This window comes from Theropithecus gelada, chromosome 13 (assembly GCF_003255815.1).
Source record: "Theropithecus gelada isolate Dixy chromosome 13, Tgel_1.0, whole genome shotgun sequence".
Classification (NCBI taxonomy): Eukaryota; Metazoa; Chordata; class Mammalia; order Primates; family Cercopithecidae; genus Theropithecus; species Theropithecus gelada.
This window is the reverse complement of record NC_037681.1, coordinates 70,607,128-70,620,568: the sequence shown is the minus strand read 5'-3', so window position 1 is coordinate 70,620,568 and position 13,441 is coordinate 70,607,128. Positions and strand designations below refer to the sequence as shown.

Below are 13,441 nucleotides of genomic sequence, written 5' to 3'. Positions count from 1 at the left end.
TGCAATGAACATATGCATGCATGTGTCTTTATAATAGAATGATTTATATTCCTTTGGGTATGTACTTAGTAAAGGGATTGCTGGGTAAAATGGTAATTACGTTTTTAGGTCTTTGAGGAATTGCCACACTTTTTTTCCACAATGGTTGAACTAATTTACACTCCCCCCAACAGTGTATAAGCATTCCCTTTTATTTGCAACCTCACCAGCACCTGTTTTTTGTTTTTCTTTTTTTTTTTTTTATAATAGCCATTCTGGCTGGTGTGAGATGGTATCTCATTGTGGTTTTGATTTACATTTCTGTAACGATCAGTGATGCTGAGCTTTTTGAAATATGCTTGCTGGCTGCATGTATGTCTGCTTTTGAAAATTGTCTGTTCATGTCCTTTTGCCCACTTTTTAATTGGGTTTTTTGGTATGTGTGTGTAAATGTGTTTAAATTCCTTATAGATGGTGGACATTATACCTTTGTCAGATGCATAGTTTGCAAAAATTTGCTCCCATTTTTTATGTTGTCTATCTCTGTTGATAATTTCTTTTGCTGTGCAGAAGCTCTTTGGTTTAATTAGATCCTGTTTGTCAAATTTTGCATTTGTTACAATTGCTTTTGATGTCTTTGTCATGAAATCTTTTCCTGTTCCTATGTCCAGAATGGTATTACATAGGTTGTCTTCCAGGGTTTTTGTAGTTGGGGGTTTTACATTTAAGTCTTTAATCTGTCCTGAGTTAATTTTTGTATATGGTGTGAGGAAGGGGTCCAGTTTCAGTCTTCTCCATATGGCTAGCCAGTTATCTCAGCACCTTTTATTGAATAGGGAATCCTTTCCTTTTCCCTTGTTTTTGTCAGCTTTATTAAAGATCAGATGGTTGTAGGTGTGCAGCCTTATTTCTGGGCTCTCTATTCTGTTCCATTGGTCTATGCGTCTTCTTTTGTACCGGTACCATGATGTTTTGGTTATTGTAGCCCTGTAGTATTCTTTGAAATCAGGTAGCATGATGCCTCCAGCTTTGTTCTTTTTGCTTCGGATTGGGAAAGGCACTGTTTTAGACAGTGTAGAAACAGCAGTGAACACAATAGATTAAAATTCCTGCCCTCATGGTACTAAATTTCAGTTAATAGAGACAAATATAACATATATAATATTTTAATAACATTATATATATAGTGTGTGTACATATGTGTGTGTGTGTACATATATATAACAAAATATATATAGTGTGTATACATAATATATATATGGGGGGTATGTGTGTGTATAAAAGAAAAAAGTACTGCAGACTAAGTAGCTTAAACAACAGAAATTTATTATTCTACACTTTTGGAGCCTAGGAAGTCCAAAATTAAAGTGTCCATCCATTCAATTTTTGGTGACAGCTCTCTTCCTGGCTTGCAGACAGCCACATTCTGTGTGTGGCCTTTCCTCTGTGTACAGGGAGAAAGAGCTCTGGTGTCTCTTTTTATTCTCATAAGGACACCAGTGTTATTGGATTAGGGCCCCACCTTTATGATTCCATTGAACCTTACCTCCTAAATTTCCTCTCTTCAAATAAGTCACATTGGGGATTAGGATTTCAACCTATGAATTTGCTGGGAACACAGTTTAGTCCATAGAGTACTGAACTTGAAACAGATTTTAGCTCTCAAATTGTAATCTTGATGTATATTTACAAATATACATTTGTAAATTCAGCTTCAAAGACATAACCATATTTCCTTTGTGAAATTTCTGAAATTGAATTTTCTTTCCATTTCTCCCATCATGACACTATTTCTCTACTATGAACTATGACAAAACAATTTCTCAACTAGTCTTCTTGTCTCCAATCAATCTTGAATACCGCCACTTAATGTAGTAGTATGACAACAGAGAAAGTTTCAGGTCGAATATCTCATTCTTCAGGAAAGTCAAAGAAAATATTAATTGTTCTTTTTTTATGTAGGGAATGAACAAGAAAATATTTATTACAAATGAATAAAGGTGCTTTTCCTGTCTTGCACATGTCACTGGACTTTCAGTATATTTAGAAATCATGTTCTTCCTAACAATTATGGCTGGCTAGTCACAGTGAAATAGCATACCTATCATTTTTATTATTCTCCAAAATAATTTTCTAATTGAATGGTAGATATTTTCTTTTTTAAAAAACCCATATTGATATCTTTTTAATACATTTCATGTGTTACAAAGAATGATATATTCACTCTTTTTAGAATTGGGTAGGGGGCAATCATGTCTTCCAGTTTATCAGAATATATATATTGCTAGGGAAGGCCAGACACATTCATTAGGAACTATTGAGACCGGAAGACATGCTCTCTAATAAGAAAGCCTCACCAGTAAGTAGTGAATTAAGGGCTAAGAACTGGATTTATCTTCCAATACTTCTCACTAAAAGGGTTGAACTTCCAAACAACCCCAAAATGAGACAGACATTGAGAGTCTTTTGAGACCCATTTCTAGCACTTAACGGCATTTGGTCATTTTGTATGATGCATTTGGATGAGACAAATTGCATTTCTCTTCCTTGTGCATTGATATTTTCTAAACACACAGTTAGTATATAGAGAAGCTTCTGACTGGTGGAGAATTGGCAAAGTAATACTTGTTTTTTTTTTTTCAACTTCATTATGTTAAAAGATTTCTAAATTCTATATTTTGTGAATGCCTAAATGACTGTACTTTACACTGGAAAAAGTAATTCAACGGCTAAGAGAATTGAATTGTATTCATTTGTACAGATAATTTCTGAAATTGTAATTTACCTGGATATGGATAAAAAAAATATCCCATAAGTAATAAGCAAGGTAAATTAGAGATACAGTCATTTGAGATATTTCTTTGGATTCTATTTGTAACTAATCTTGCTTGATTAAAAGGATGTTAAATTTTTAAAAGACACATCAAGATTACTAGTGTAATAACATAATCTGAGTTTGAACACAAGATACCTTCCAAGCTTGCTGGCTTCTTTACATTGATTCATAAAATTTTATACTTTAGTCATAAAGATGAGTGTTGGCATCCCACTTTCTTAAGAGTCACTGGATATTAAATTTATATAACTTTGCATTTGGTTAGTGCAAAAGGTGTGCTTTACATGTTAGTATATATGCTACATCCTAAAGAGTTCTTTAGAAAACAGTCCCACTGTAGGTGGTACTTTAAAATTAAGCCAGGAACCCTTTTTTCTCCCTGTCTCTCCCCATTTGCAAAGATTTACCTATGTCTTCAGCTATCTGAAAGTATATACACAAGAATGTAGTGCCATAGGGAGCTTGCAGTTAGTGCATGAATTTGAACCTTAAAAGACAGTTACTTTGTACTCTGTAAGTAACTGTTGAAATAATGTATGTTAAAAAGAACTCAAGAAAACTCTTGAGTAAAACATCAAGACATGCTATAACTAGTTACTGCTATCATAAAAATGCATGCAGCTTTTCATTTTAAGTTATACATTGCCAAAGCAATATCTAAGCCATACTTTACAACATATTTCAAGTTGTATATTCTCTATGAATGTTTCCTGTCAAAGTTAAAAAAAAAAAAAACTGTACTAGACAAAGTTTCATGGGCACGGAAGAGTTTATTCAAGACTATTGCAACAGGGGAGAGAAACTGGTATCAACTCTGAAGAAACAAAGTGTGGGACAGTTTTTAAGAGCAGATGTAGGAGGATGATAGGCCACCTGTGTTTGCTGATTATCCTTACAGGAGGAGAAAGTAAACTTTCTCACATATGCATGACATAAACTAGTTTTGTAATTTATAATTATTCACCTATGATAGGTTCCTATCCATCCACAGAGACTGGAAGATGGGGGCACTATCTTTCTTGATAGTCACATCTGAAAAATATGGCACCCAGGTCTTTGAGAGAGATACTCCCTAGATCATAGAGCTGGCAAGAGGCTTTTAAGGAGGTTTAGAAACATTTCAAAAGGGGCAAAGAAGGAATTTATAATAGCAAGTTTTCCAAAGTAAAGGCTCTAAGGAAAAGAACGTCATGGGCCTATAGTCAGGAAGCACCCTGTCTAACATTTAGTCAAGCTGAGATAAATATTAAGGCTGTCTTAAATGTTCTTTGATTCTTCCAACCAAAAGCCCCCGTCTTTCTCCTCCAAAATTCTACAGTTCCTTTTTGTCTCTACCACTCACTTGACACATAGTTACCCAGACATTTTAAATGCCTGCTTGTATTTGTATCTTTGAGCATTTTTGGCATGGAGCTGGGTACTTTATTTTATTTTATGTTTTGGCATGGAGCTGGTATTTTTTATTTTTCTCATTTAAACATCACAATAATATTTTGAGGTAGGTAGATATTTTTATAAGGTTCATTCAAAAGACTTTTTGGCTTATTAAAGATAAGGCTAAGAAAATCCCTCTAGTCAAATAACTAACAAGTGGTGAAACCTATGCAAATTAAATTCAGAGCCCAATGTGCCCTGCAACTGTCTTGGTCTGCTTAGGCCACCACAGACTGGGCACTAAAGAACAAAAATTTATTCTTACAGTTCCAGAGGCTAAGAAGTCCAAGATCAAGATGCCAGTAAAGTAGGTTTCATTCTGAGACCTCTTTGCTTGACTTGCAGGAAACCACTATCTTGCTGTGTGTTCACGTGACCTTTCCTTAGTTCCTGCACATAGGATGGAGAGCATGTGTGTGTGCATCCTCTTCCTCTTCTTGTAAGGCCACCAGTCCTGTTGGATTAGGATCCCATGCTTAAGACCTCATCTACTCTTAAGTACCTCCTAAGGATGCTATCTTCAAATACAAACTCATTGGGAGTTAGGGCTTTGATGCATGGATTTGGGCAGGGACATAATTCAGTCCATAGTGGCTGCTTCACTGTGTTAGTCCAATAGGGCTGCTATAACAAAATGCTATAAACTGGGTGATTTCTAAACAACATACATTTATTTCTTACAGTTCTGGAGGCTAGAAGTCCATGATCAAGGTGGCAGCTGATTCGGTATCTGGTGAGGGCCTGCTTCCTGCTTCACAGATAGCTGTCTTTTAGCTGTGTCGTCTGTCACATAGTGAAAAGGAATAACTCTGGTTTGTTCAGCCTCTTATAAAGGCACTAATTCCATTCATGGGGGCTCCATCCTCAACCCCTAATCACCACTCAAAGACTTCACCTCCTAATAACATCAGATTGAGGATTAGGTTCAGCTTCAGAAAAGAAGCAATTAGGTTTCTGGGATAAACTAGCAATGTTTAGACATACAGTGAGAAAAAAAAAAAGAGTAGGATTAAGGACAGATATTTCAGAGACTACCTAATGGCTTGAATTATACTGTTATATTTGATGGCTCATTTGTTGCATACTGACTACCTGCCAGGCACAGCCTTAGCCTGAGCAATGTGCAGAAAATAAGGCCTAGGTGGTGTGCTGAGGGGTTGCCTATCCAGACAACGTGGAGCAGCATCCAAGGAGTAAGTCTCCCTTATTTTAATACTGATACCAACAACTTACGTAACATTCAGCAGGACACACTATGCTGTTGATTTTCTCTCTATAGGGAGTGAGACTAGATATGCCTATTTATAAGACTGTTGAAAGTCAGTCAAATTGTGTTTGGAATCTTGAGTATAAAAGATGACATTATTATTGTAGAATCTGGGTCTTTTGTTTTAAAATGCCTTGATGTCTCCTTGTTAGATACCTAGGAAGAGTGGGTAAAAACCTGTCTTTAAAGAAGAAATGTGCGCCCAATTCTCTATATTTATAGGATTATAAAAGCTCCACAAAAAGAACTTTAAAGAGCAACATTTTAATGTTTTACTTTGAACAAACTATCTTTGAACAGCTGGTAAATATTTTCTTATAGTTATGTCTAGGGCAGAAATAAGAGCATTGACAGTAAGAGAAACAAAGTGACTTCTGAATATGTCAAATTTTTTAAAAAAATTTTTCTCCACAGCCTCTCTCACCTTTGCATTTACCCTGTGCTCTCAGTACTTATGCCCAAGACACATTGCAACATACAAAGGATCTAAACACAAAGATCTTGAAGACAGAATGTTAGCCCAGAGAAGACTAACACAACATGATAGGAATGAGGGCTTATTTACCACTGGAGCAAGGCCCTTAAGGTATAAGTAGGCTTCCCATAACTGTGCATGTGGGAAGATATTCTAGGTGGCAAGCATAGTTTGAGCAAAGGTGTTAGGATAGAAGTTTCCCCTGTTTAGGAGACAGGAAGTAGAATATGCGAGGCCCTGCAGAAACAGGGTAGGGCTCAGGCAGTTGCCATGGCTCCCACCTATAATCCCAGCTCTTCGGGAGGCCAAGGCAGGAGGATCACTTGAGCCCAGGAGTTCAAGGCCAACCTGGGAAACCCTGTCTCTACAAAAAATATAAAAATTAGGGTGACATGGTGGCATGCACATATAGTCCCAGCTACTCAGGAGCTGAGTTGGGAGGATTGCTTGAGCCAGGGAGGTCAAGTCTCCAGTGAGTCATGAGAGTGCCACTGCACTTCAGCCTGGGAGAAAAAGTGAGACCCTGTCTCATAAAAGGAGGGAAGGAGCAAAGGAAAGAAGAGAGGAAAGGAGGGAGGGAGGAAGAGATGGGGGAGGGAGGGAAAGATGAGGGGAGGGAGGGAGAGAGGGAGGAAGGAAGGAAGGAAAAAGGAAGGAAGGAAAGAAAGAAAGAAAAGGTAAAGAGGATGGAAGGAAGGAAAAGGAAAAGAGGAAGGAAAAGAAAAAGGAAGGAAGGAAAAGAGGAAGGAAGGAAAAGGAAAAGAAGGATGGAAGGAAAAGGAAAAGAAAGGAAGGAAGGAAGAAGGAAGGAAGGAAGGAAGGGAGGGAGGAAGGAAGGAAAGAAGGAAATAAATTAGGACAGGATAGAAACTTGAGCTTTACTCTTAGGGCAGGGAGAGTCAATGAAAAAAGGAAATAGGGCCAGGTGCAGTGGCTCACGCCTGTAATCCCAACACTTTGGGAGGCCAAGTTGAGTGGATCATGAGGTCAGGAGATTGAGACCATCCTGACTAACATGGTGAAAACCCGTCTCTACTAAAAATACAAAAAAAAAAATTAGCTGGGTGTGGTGGCACACACCTGTAGTCTCAGCTGCTTGGAAGGCTGAAGCAGGAGAATCTCTTGAACCTGAGAGGTGGAGGTTTCAGTGAATCAAGATCATGCCACTGCACTCCAGCCTGGGTGACAGAGGGAGACTCCGTCTCAAAAAAAAAAAAAAAAAAAAAAAAAAAAAAAAAAAGAGTAAACAGACAAAGGAATGCCATGATTTGACTTATAAATTAAGATGATTACTTTGAATGCTTGTGGAAAGTACATTTAATGGAGGAAAGAATAAGAAAGGGAATAACAATGCAAGTGAGTAGCACATAAATATCATGAAATCAGCTAATTTCTGTGAGTTGTTCTCAAATTGTCTTATTTTTCATGCTCCATCATTGGGTGATATATTCTCAGGGCCATAATCTAAAAAGGAAGTGAAAGAATCCACTTCCCTGGGTTAAAATATTAAAACTTCAGGTATCCTTTTTGAAAAATTCTATTAGTATGCAATTTTAATAACTTTGAGGAAAAGTGTGTTCTTTGTAATTCTCCCAACAGCTCAGAACTTATTTAAGGTGTCACTAAACTCGTTGAGAGACAGCACATGCTTTATGTTTGGTAATTGATGAAATATTCCCCGCTAAATAAATCTCACATTGCCAGATCTGCTGGCATGACTAATAAAACATAACCATGTGAAGGAAATAGCTATTTTGAGCAATATGCAGGAAAGAGATATTCTTTTGGTGTTGAAAAATAGAACACATTTTTATGAAAAACTACACTCTCCAGACCACGGTAGCAAACCTCTTGACATTGAAATTGGAGGACATTTCAGGGCCAAAGTTGCTAAAGAAAAATTCTCTGTTTCAAACTAAAAAATGATGGTGTTTCAGATAGCATGTGCCTTAAAACTTGAATGGATGTTAAATTAAAAATCTAGTGGATTTTTTCTACTCTTGTAGATAGAATCTGAACTTGGGATGATGGAAACATGAGTTTGCTGCAATCATAAAATAATGAGCAATTCCTGCTTCTTGGCTGATGTATTTTCTAAGGAAGTATTTTATGCATACCGTATGCCATGTCTGCAAGTCACATGCCTGTATATGGAAAATAAAGAGATTAATATCCACTACTAACCCAGTGAGGAAAAGCCAGTACCAGTTTCTAAGAAGGCATTATAAAATGTTCCCAGTTGGGACTGGCCTGAAGTTGGGCCACAGAGGCTAAAGTCATTACTTTTCATATTTGCAAAATTAGTCAGGGAGTCAGACTTGGCATGGTACTAGCTTCAGGGCACACTTGTGATCTCTTCCTGGGTTTCTCATTTACTAGCTAGAGACCTTTATTGAGCCACTTAACCTGCTTAAGCATGCATAAAATAGGAAACTATATCTGAGTTTGCAAGATGATTGTAAAAATTATGACAGATGATGCAACATTCCTGGCACTGTAGATGCTTAAGAAACTAATATTATTTCCAGAAACATGTTTAAAAAGATAGATACCCCAAAGCATTTTCAAATTTCCTCCTACTTGACATTGTCATATTTTTCTTATGTACGCTCTGGTCCTCATTGACTCTTCCCATCACCACCTCATTTTATTTAACTATGTTCCTGAAGATTGTGGCTTCCATGATCTGTAGCAGCTTTGTTTCATATGACATTGCACATGTCATTTATGTGCCCATCTAAATGTAAGTTCCATTCATTTCAACATCTCTGATTCCTCGTCTCTAACTCCTTGTTGCCATACAAGCCAGTCTTCTTACTTTAAAATTTCATTTCTCTGCCTACTCATATTTGCTATTGTTTCCCAAATCTTGTTTACAAATCATCTCCTGGGACTGATTGTAAAGCCATGGTTGGATAGAGCTTGTATATACGTATTGTAGGAATGTGCAGTTAAAAGGAACATCGCAGGTGTAGTGGGTCAGTAAAAATTATCTTTCGTAAAAGAACATTTTTTTGTTGCTCCACCTCCACTCTCTACCTCACTCACTGTGGACCCCCAGTTTGCCAAATTGTAAACCTATTCAGGACTTAACCTGTGTCTTGTCAGCTATTGTGTATCTCTTCACAGTATCTAGTGCAGTGTTTGTAGATACATAGGCTGAGTGAATAGTACTGAAATCACACCATCTGAAAACTACTGTGAATCTCATTCATCAGCTAGCCCAGAACCTTCACTTTATAAGTGAGTAACCTAAAAAATTACTCCGGTGTCTGGGCGCAGTAGCTCACGCCTGTAATTCCAGCATTCTGGGAGGCCGAGGTGGGCAGATCACGAGGTCAGGAGTTCGAGACCAGCCTGGCCAACATGATGAAACCCCATCTCTACTAAAAAAATACGAGAATTAGTCAAGTATGGTGGTACTCACCTGTAATATCAGCTACTCGGGAGGCTGAGGCAGGAGAATCGCTTGAATCCAGGAGTCAGAGGTTGCAGTGAGCTGAGATCGAACCATTGCACTCCAGCCTGGGCAAAAGAGTGAGACTCTGTCTCAAAAAAATAATAATAATAAAATAATAAAGAATTACTCTATTGACAAAGCTAGTTGCAGAAATGGTACTAAAACCTGATTCTCTGCACTTAAACTTTAATTCTTTAGCTAAAACCATAATGGATTTAAAGAAAAAAGCTCAATCTTTCCCCCTTTAAAGGAAACTGTTAGCTTTCTCCTATAAGATAGCACATATATTGTAATATATATTACATATATTGTAATATTTCTCATAAATATAAAGGTAGGAAAAGTAGGGCATAAGACCAAGGGGAAATGTTTTTATTATCTTGAGTTTAACCTTGGGGGTACTTCTACATGTAAGATGTTTTAGAAAAACACTCAGGGCAAAAACCTGTCCTTTATGTTAAGAGTAGGTGAGTATTTACAGTCTAAGGTCTTGTTAGAAAGTTCAGTCTCAGTTCCTAATTTCATCCACCGTGGACTATCAGGCACATTATTTAAACCCCTCTGACATGCATATGTACATCTATTAAGCCAGCCTCAGCACCTACTACGAATCACTGTCCTCATTGTAACCTTGTTTCTTCCCTAGGTGTCAGTAAGAAAGGTAGGACACACAATTCCTTGGAAGAAAAGAGAAGGATGAATAACTACTTGATTTCAGCAAGAACTGGCAATATATCTAGACAGACATCCAGCTTCATCTGTAAAATAGGAATAATAACACCTAATACCTGGGGTGCTATGAAGATTATGCAAAATAACAAATATAAAGTGTTTAGCATAGATGCTAGATAATGTTAATAATGTTTTAATTTTTCTAGGTGGCATATGTGAACTGGTTGATTAGGTTAAAATTATGTATGAGAGTACAGCTTTACTTTTATAAAAAAATGTATTTGAGGCCCACTAGGTTGTGTGTGATATAGTTGTTCACTTCATCCAACCTACCATGATTTTGGTACTTACATATTTAAATGTCCTTGGATTGGATCCAAGGATTACCAGCCATATACACATATTCAGCCCTGAAGTGAATTGTGCTATGGCAGTTATCCCATTGAATTGCTCTTTAAAAGGTCAATTTATTAGCTTTGTCTTTGCTTCCCTCATTTTTGAATGTGGTGCTGATTAAATATCCATGAAGCCTTGTATTAAACTTTTATTCAAAGTAAGTAAAAACCAGTTCAAGATTTTCACTGCAAAGCTGTCATAGGTCACCAGGTTGAAAGCATTTACAGGAAAAAAAATGGGATGTATTTTCAAAGGAAAAAAAAAATGACACCAGGCTGTTAAATGTTCTTGGGTTCCTTTTTAGTTGGACAGTACCAGGGTAACTGTAATCTTATCAGCATTTCTTTGTATCTTACAGCACATATTTGCAAATGGCATTGAAAAAGAGAAGCGATGGAGGTTAAAGGAGTTTCAGATGTAATAATTCTTAATCAAAATTTCGTTTAGGCAAGAGCAGCACCCAGATTTACTAAGCAAGGTAAAGTAGTAGGACTTTCTTTCCAGGAAGAATGAGAGAAACACTTGGTAGTAATTTTTGCCTTTCTTATGGGTTCCAGTATATTATGGAGTTAGACATGTATATGTACATATATCAAGGGAGCCTCAGCACCTGCTGCAAATCACTATCTTCAGTGCATTCTTGTTTCTTCCCTGGATATCAGTGAGGAAGGAAGGACACATACTCCCTTGGCAGACAACAGAATGATGTAGTACTACTTAATTTCAGCAACAATTGGGAATATATGTAGAGACTGAACCTCAGCATTAACAAAGGATAGAATTCAGTGTTCCTAGAAACTTTAGTTTTACCTACTATATAAGATATTCTGGCAACCAGTAAATTTACAGGCCACTGAATAAAAGTCTAACATTTTTGTGTCTTGATATTTCAGTGACTACTCGTCACAGATTTCAGAGAAAGAGTGAAAGGGAATTATGGAGTACAACTAAATACAGAACATCTCTTTTTGTAAAAATTGAGAATTTGATTTTTTATACAAACTTGATTCTGTTCCAAATTATGAAGAAATAAATCAAACATACTATTCTTGCATCTGCTATTGTTTGACAATGATTCTATAAAATTTCAGATTTGTATCCCAGTTTTGAAATTTTGCACACATTCTTTGTTTTCGCAAGAACTTTGAATTGGTGCTAAATGTAATCCGCTGCTTTTGTAAATTATTTATTTTTTAAATATTATTTTGGGGAAGAAAAAATTCTTGATTTACAGAGTTGATTGTATTAGAAGATCTGTCATTCTTTGTATCTAATCCTTAAGTATAAGAGCTAATAAAATTTTTAAACCAGAAAGTACTGAGGTATCACCTGTTTTAAATTCTAAAAGTTAATATCCAGGACTGGACCTGGATATTAGAGGAATAAATATTTATGAGGTTTGTGAAAATTGCCTGTAGCCAGGCACGGTGGCTCACGCCTGTAATCCCAGCACTTTGGGAGGCTGAAGCGGGCAGATCATGAGGTCAGGAGGTTGAGATCATCCTGGCTAACACAGTGAAACCCCGTCTCTACTAAAAATACAAAAATTAGCCACCTGTAGTACCAGCTACTCAGGAGTCTGAGACAGGAGTATCTCTTGAACCCAGGAAATGGAGGTTGCAATGAGCCGAGATCGTGCCACTGCACTCCAGCCTGGGTTACAGAACGAGACTCCATCTCTAAATAAATAAATAAATAAATATTACCTGCTGACATATATTTTGTAGCCATGGTTTTGAATTATCTTTTGTATAGGGTCATAAAGAAACTAGAAGACTTCTGAATAGATGATTTAGCAAAATATGTGTTAAAATGATGGCATATTATATTTTTAAAAGTTTTTCAAAATGTTTTTAATTACTGAATACATTTGAGGAATTCTAATGTCTAGAAAGACAGCACTAAAGAATTCTCCTGGCTTTAACTAACATCCTTGTCTCTTTTAAGTATGGCTAATAAGGGTTAATATTTGAGTCTCTAATAATTTATTTCTTAGAAAAATACTTCTTCACTATTTCTAAACTGGAAACATTTAGTAACTATATGATATATTCCATAGGAGATATTCAAAAGAAATGAAAATTCTCTTTGTCCAAGATAATTTCCAGTATGCTTACTGTCTTTGCTTACACTTGATTTTGTCATTTGTGTCTACACATTTTCCAACCAAAAGAAGTTTCCATCCCTCTGTACCAACTATATATAGTGTTCCCACATAGTACACATTCACATAGTAAAGTTTCATAGATATTTTCTGTATGTCTCTAAGCATCTTGATCCTTAAACTATAAAAATAACCTGTACCAAAAATCCCAGCAGATATTTCACATTAGCACTGTTTGTGCAGTACTATGACCTAAGTAGAGGATCATGTACACATCTTACCCCTTCTGAAAGTGCTTATTGGAATTCAACACTTTGCAAAAGCTTGTTGAAGCTGCTAGGCTAGAGTTGACATCATTATCTATTAATAGTTAAGAAAATGCTTAAGTTATTTAATCTTCCCTACCTAGTGACTAGATTAAAATTTTATTGAAATTTATTTTACCATTGCTAACTTGTCTGACTTGGCATTAGAAAAATTCTTTTCTGAGATCAGTTTGAATGCATATTTATTTTTCTAGAAAAATTGAGAAAGATTATTACAGTTACTCAAAAGTAGAAAGAGAAAGGAATGTGTCAGGAGGGATTTCGGTAGAGATTTAATAAAATTTTTACTACTGTAATTATACACACATACACACACACACATATAAATCCAAATTCTTCTTTTAAATAGAGAATTTCTATTTATTTATGTTTAAAATTTATTGATTTTTAATTGGGAAGCCTACACAGGCTATCTGCATCTGGCTAATCCTGAATCTGCAAAAAGTATAAAATCTGTCAGAACTGCTCCTGAGAAGTGAAACAGAGCATTTT

At 36.3% G+C, this 13,441-nt stretch overlaps 1 protein-coding gene across 20 annotated transcripts in view; it reads left to right on the top strand.

Moving 5' to 3' along the window:
• NRXN1 (neurexin 1) overlaps positions 1-13,441 on the top strand; it is a 1,133,364-nt gene that overhangs the window by 1,015,650 nt on the left and 104,273 nt on the right. The window lies entirely within an intron of this gene.